The sequence below is a fragment of the Oreochromis niloticus genome, linkage group LG6, assembly GCF_001858045.2.
Source record: "Oreochromis niloticus isolate F11D_XX linkage group LG6, O_niloticus_UMD_NMBU, whole genome shotgun sequence".
Lineage (NCBI taxonomy): Eukaryota > Metazoa > Chordata > Actinopteri > Cichliformes > Cichlidae > Oreochromis > Oreochromis niloticus.
This window is the reverse complement of record NC_031971.2, coordinates 632,471-638,900: the sequence shown is the minus strand read 5'-3', so window position 1 is coordinate 638,900 and position 6,430 is coordinate 632,471. Positions and strand designations below refer to the sequence as shown.

The window sequence follows — 6,430 nt, the reverse complement described above, 5'->3', positions numbered from 1 at the left end:
GAACCAGACAGCTCATATCGAGGAGGCTGAAGCTCGCATTGTCGAGGTAGAAAGTACTCTTGAAAAAACAGAAACATCACTGAACTCTGCTATCAAAAGAATCCTACTTCTTGCAGCCAAAACAGATGACTTGGAAAACCGGGGAAGATGAAAGAACTTGTGCATCTTTGGCATAAGAGAGGGAGCAGAGGGGAAACAACCAGTCTTCGACTTTATTAACAACATGCTACCTAAATGCTGGGGCTAGCACCCGACAAGTCATTCACACTGGAACGAATAGATCGCACGCTAGCCTCCGGGAAACAGAACAGAGCGGTGCTGGTTGGTTTCTTAAAATTCCAAGAGAAAGAACTGGTATATCGGGAAGCAAGAAAACAACAAATTACACAAGATCACATTTGCATAGGATCTGTCTGCGGAAATGGTTCGTATCCTACGAGGATTTTTACCAGGTTGTCAAGCTGCTTATTGATAATAATGCCTTCCGTGGATTCCAGCACAACCCCTATAGACCCAGGATCCTGTACGATGGAAAGATCCACCTCTTCTCAACACCTCAAGAAGCTGAAAATTTCTGTAAGAATCTGCCAAAGGAAACATGAGAAGATGCCCATGATCAGTGAGTCGTAAAGGACAAGTTACTTAAACAACAGGTTAACCTTTAAGACATTTAATGAGACTGCTCCTGCTCTGACATAACTGATTAGCAACAGAGTCATTGACAGGAGACAGATAATATCTTGAGTTTGAATTAATGTGTAATTTATGTTAACATACCTGGGCGTTTTAAAGCGCATATTCGTTCTCAGTTTAATCTGAACTGTTTTGGGATATATACTAACAGCTGAGCCTTAACTAAGTCATTATTTTTTGCTATCAAGGCTAAACTTTATTTTATTATGGAACAAATTAGTACCTTTATATGATTAGTAGACACTGTCTGATTTATGGGGCTTTAGTGAGGTTATGTTGACTAGTTACTCCTCAGTGATGTGGATTAATGGCCTCCAAATATTTTGTTCAAGGGAAGGGGGAGGCATTTCTGACAAGTAAATGCAAATGTTCAATCAGGGATTGTTCTATATCTGGTATGAGTGAGTATGTGAATGTATGTGCATCTTCAACTTTTCCCTTACTTTTTCTATCTTAAGTACTGTTACGAAATCAGTTTCACCCCGGTTCTTTTTATTCCTCAAGCATCCAGAGACGGCACCAGAACTCAGTAGTCGTTTCACAAAACCTTTATTAATCTTTATTCATCTTCAGTTAAGCATGCATCTTCTAGAAGGGGAGACGTGCAAGGCCGGTGTCCCTCTGCAGATCTCCACTCCTTTGTCTGTGAAACGCAGTTTTATAGAAGCGACCCCATCATAAAACCCCCATGGTGTGCTGCATACTCTGTGTCTGTGTGTGTATGCACGAGCACGTGAGTGCCTGTTTGTGCGCCTACCCGTATGTCTATGTGAGTGCACGTGAGTGACTGTATGCACGTACCTGTGTGTATGTGTGAGTGCACGTGAGTGAGTGTGCATGTAGGTGTAGGTGCGTCGTAACAGTCAAAGCACTGTGTGTGTGTCTCTGTGTATGTGACTTCCTGCTGGTCTTAAAAGTAATCTCCTCACCCAAGCTACACCAAATTCCTCTACACAACATAGAAAACAGAGTTAACATATTACAAACACTGAGACCCCCACTCTGCATCCACTGGGCCATTGACCTCTTGCTGTCTTACATTTACAGATAAGCATGTGGAGAGTCTCCTGCAAACGTACTTCTAAGTTTATAACAATTATGAGTTTTTATTAAAGGTACAAGCATCAGCATCAGCAACCCCCAACTGTAGCTTCCTGTCTCCTTTTATGACAGCCAAACCCCCAGTGTCAATAAATTCCTTTCCCTCTAAACAATTACACACACTCTCAGGCCTACAGCTAAGCCAAACTGAAACACAGACAAATCCTTCCTTATTCCTCTGATCTAAACAAATTTAACACATCATATTATGATAATTATTTTCTTGTACTCACAGTACACAATCTGATAATATTTTATGAAGAGGACAACTAAAGAAAACATTTTGAATGTTAATATTCCGCCTTGGAATGTTTGGGGGATAAGGAAGTTAGTTAAAATGAAACAAATATTAAACCGACTAAAACATTTAAATTCTAGAATTATTTTCCTACAATTATTTTCCTGCTTGCATCTTTGCATAAAAAAAGATGCAAGCAGAAAAAGCCATTACTAGCATAAAGTCCAAATCGGGTATTATAACAACAGACCCTTTAGAAAGAAGCGAAAATTTCAGAGAGTGTTATAAATCTTTATACAAATCAGAATATATGGGAAACAGAGAAACACAAGATGCATTTCTTGATCAATTAAAATTTCAAACCCTCTCAGAAGAGGATAAAACAATCCTTGATAGTCTTTTAACAATAAAAGACCTGTCAGAAGCCATAGACGATCTGAATAGTGGTAAAACGCCTCGTCCTGATGGACTTCCAATAGAATTCTATAAAACATTTAAAAATAAATTAATATTGCTACTTCTTAACATGTATTAGGAGTCATATAAATCCGGAATACTCCCAGACTCACTGAGATTAGCTACAATAACCCTTTTATTGAAACCAAATAAAACTCCGACTGAATGCTCCTCTTAAAGGGGGATCAGTCTTATAGGTTGTGATACAAAGATTTTGTGTAAAGCACTCTCTAGGAGATTTGATAAATATGTACCTAATTTGATAATAGACGATCAACAAGCTTTTGTTAAAACGAGAGAAGGCTATCATAATATAAAACGTGTCCTAAATGTACTGTATGAGGAAAACAATGGTAAGGGCACACCGCTGTTATCACTAGATGCATGCAAAGCCTTTGATAGAATAGAATGGATCTATCTCTTACAGGTGCTCCCCAAATATGGACTGGGTGAAACATTCCTCAAATGGATCCGGTTCTTGTATACAAGCCAGATAGCGCAAGTTTTAACTAACAATAACATGTCAAAACCCTTTAATTTACAGCAGTCAACCAGGCAGGGCTGCCCTCTGTCTGTTTGTGTTAGCAATAGAACCTCTAGCTATAGCTGTGAGAGCAAATACAGGAATATCAGGTATCAGAATTGGAGGAAGAGACCATCTAATTTCTTTATTTGCAGACAATATAATATTCTTATGACTAATTTGAAAGATAGCATCCCTAATTTGGTATAATTAATAAAAAAAAATGGAGAATTTTCAGGATACAAAATTAACTTCCAAACACTTCCAAATTCATTTTTTGACAGTTTAAACAAACTATTTAACCAATTTATTTGGAGTAATAGGAAGGCAAGGCTCCACCTAAAGTTACTTTACCTTCCCTGTGAAAGAGGTTGCCAAGTCCCCAAGCTCAGATGGTATTATATGGCTGCCCAACTAACATCAGCCACCCATTATTTTTGCCCAACAACACCTCCAGCCTGGGTCGACATTGAGCAAGAATCTGTTCCAGATCTTCCCTTAAACACTTTTCTATATTCTTCAGACACTGAGACATTAAAAAAGAATACAAAGAGCCCTTTTTTGAAAAATACAATTATAATTTGGCATGCAACACATAAAAATTTGAGCGATCCTCCAGCGCTCTATTTGGGGTAATGAGAAGTTTAATCCTGGTAAAAATGATGTAGGATTTAAAAAATTGGAAAATTAAGGGGATTCAAAAAGTTAAAGATCTATATGCAGACAGCATGTTGCTCACTTTTGATCAGTTATATAAAAACTATTTAATACCCCCGAAGCACTTCTTTAAATACTTACAACTGAAAATTATATGTCATCAAAATTGCAACAGATTCCTGACCTTCCACCATTACCAAATACAGGAGGTATACGTTGAGAATACAAAAGGGAAGGCTTTCTCTTTATGTATTATAACTTATTGATGCTTTCCTTGAAAGACTCAGCCATGGATAAGTTAGATGCATGGAGAAGGGATATCCAAGAGGACATAGATGAAAATGATTGGAACCAGTCTTGCTTAAAAGCACAAAAACAAACAATAAACATGCGCTTTACACTTCTCTGATATAAATGGCTCATGAGAACCTATAAAACACCCATCAAGCTCCATCATATGTCCAATGACATTCCAGACATCTGTACTAAATGTTCAGTTGAAAAAGGAACTATTATCCATTGTCTATGGGAATTTTGGAAAGATGCCATCAAATGTCTGTCTGAAGTGTTTAAGGTAAAAATCCCTTTAAAAGGTAAACTCTGTGTACTTGGAATATACCCAAGGGAATTTAAGCAACTGGCAAAAGAGACTAAATTACTGGACTATGGACTACTTAAAGCATGAAGAGCCATTGCACTATGTTGGAGGAGTATGGATGCTCCCTCCATGGGACTCTGGAAGAAGGAAATTGCAGACTCTCTAGGCCTGGAAAGGCTAACATATATTGCCAAGGGCAAACAATGGGACTTTCTGAATATGTGGAAGTCATACATGGATATTATAGGGAGAAAGAGAAAGAAGGAAAAGAAGAAGGGTTTGAAGTATGGATGGGTGTGTGAATGTGAGGGTGTTCAAATGTTTGTTTGTATTGTATAAAAGAAAATTTCAATAAAAATATATGAAAAGAAGATATACCATAGAAATAATTTCTTAGAACTTGCATAAATTGAAAATTATCAACATGTTAAATTTTAAGTAATAGAGTGAATTGAGATTAATTCATTAAAATTGGGAATTGTGCATCCAGAAAGTATTTGCAGTGCTATGCCTGTTTCACATTTTGATGTATTACAGCTTTATTTCAGGATGGATTAAATTCATTTTTCCACTTAAGATTTTACACACAATATTTCATATTGACAAAATAATGTTTGCTTGAAATTCTTGCAAATTTATTAAAATAAAAAAAAAAAAATACATATAACATGTACAGTACCTTGTTGAAATACCTTTGGCAGCCTCAAGGGTTTTTGAATAATGATGCTGTAAAGCTTGGGACACCTACAGTGGTGTGTAGGTGTTTTCCCCCTTCCTGATTTCCTAGTGTTTTGTCACACTTAAATGTTTCAGATCATCAAAAAAATGTAAATAAAAAAATGTAAATACAAAATGCAGCTTTTAAATGAGCATTTCATTGATTAAGGGAGAAAAGTCTTCCAAACCTACCAGGTCCTGTGTAAAAAAGTAATTGCCCCTCTTGTTAAACCATGAATGGTGATTAACCACTTTTAGAAAGCTGAGTTTTACTAAACAAACTCAGGCCTGATTACTGGCAGACCTGTTGAATCAAGAAATAACTTAAATAGAACCTGTCTGACAAAGTGAAGCAGACTAAAAGATGTAAAAAAGCACCACATCGTGCCACGATCTAAAGCAGTGGTGGCCAACTCCAGGCCTCAAGAGCCGGTGTCCTGCAGGTTTTAGATGTGTCCTTGATCCATCACAGCTGATTTAAATGGCTAAATTACCTCCTCAACATTTCTTGAAGTTCTCCAGAGGCCTGGTAATGAACTAATCATTTAATTCAGGTGGGATTCTGGGTGATATCTAAAACTTGCAGTGTGGTACCTATCAGGTGCCTCTGAAGTCCCACAGGCTAATGAAGCCTAACAGGACTCCTTCATCAGCCTGGTGGCTCCCTTCACCTCTGGTGTCCACCATTTGGTTCAGGGGGTTAACACCACAACAGGCACCAACCACCTTGCAGTCGCAGCTCATCCTGATCTGGCTTTACTACAGCACAAGACACTTTAACACCTTACCCACGCAATGTACACTAGCTGTAAATTTCCATCAGGTCACATTTCACTATGTATTGTACTTGTATAACTACGCATGTGACAAATAAAGAATCTTCAATCTTGAATTGAATCTTGAATCTCAGTGCAGCGACTTCGGCAATGGAGGTCGTGAACATGGTCCATTTGGACTCAATGTTCCCGCCAGGTCTGTCCAGCATCCTCCCCTGCCACCTGATCCAGCTCACCACCAGATGATGATCAATTGACAGCTCAGCCCCTCTCTTTACCCAAGTGTCCAGAACATACGGCCGCAGGTCTGGTGATACGATTACAAAAATTGATCAACATGCATTTATGAACACCCATATATTTGAACATGGTGTTCGTTATGGACAAATTGTGGTTTCACAGAAGTCCAACAACAAAACACCATTCAGGTTCAGATCCACGAGGCCATTCCTCCCAGTCACTCCTCTTCAGGTCTCACTGTCCTTGAAGTCTCCCAGTAGAACAACAGAGTCCCCAGGTGGAGCATCCTCAAGCATCCTGCCCAGGGACTCCAAGAAGGCTGGGTGCTCTGAACCACTATTCGGCACATAAGTGCAGAGGACAGTCAAGCCCCATATCCCAAACCGAAGGTGCAGGGAACAAAACCTCAAAATACCAATTTTACTCCAAGA

The 6,430-nt window shown here is 38.6% G+C and overlaps 1 protein-coding gene across 1 annotated transcript in view; it reads right to left on the bottom strand.

Annotated features, from left to right (window-relative positions):
* LOC100711262 (malate dehydrogenase, cytoplasmic) overlaps positions 1–6,430 on the bottom strand; it is an 868,968-nt gene that overhangs the window by 430,814 nt on the left and 431,724 nt on the right. The gene's annotated exons all lie outside the window — the stretch shown is intronic.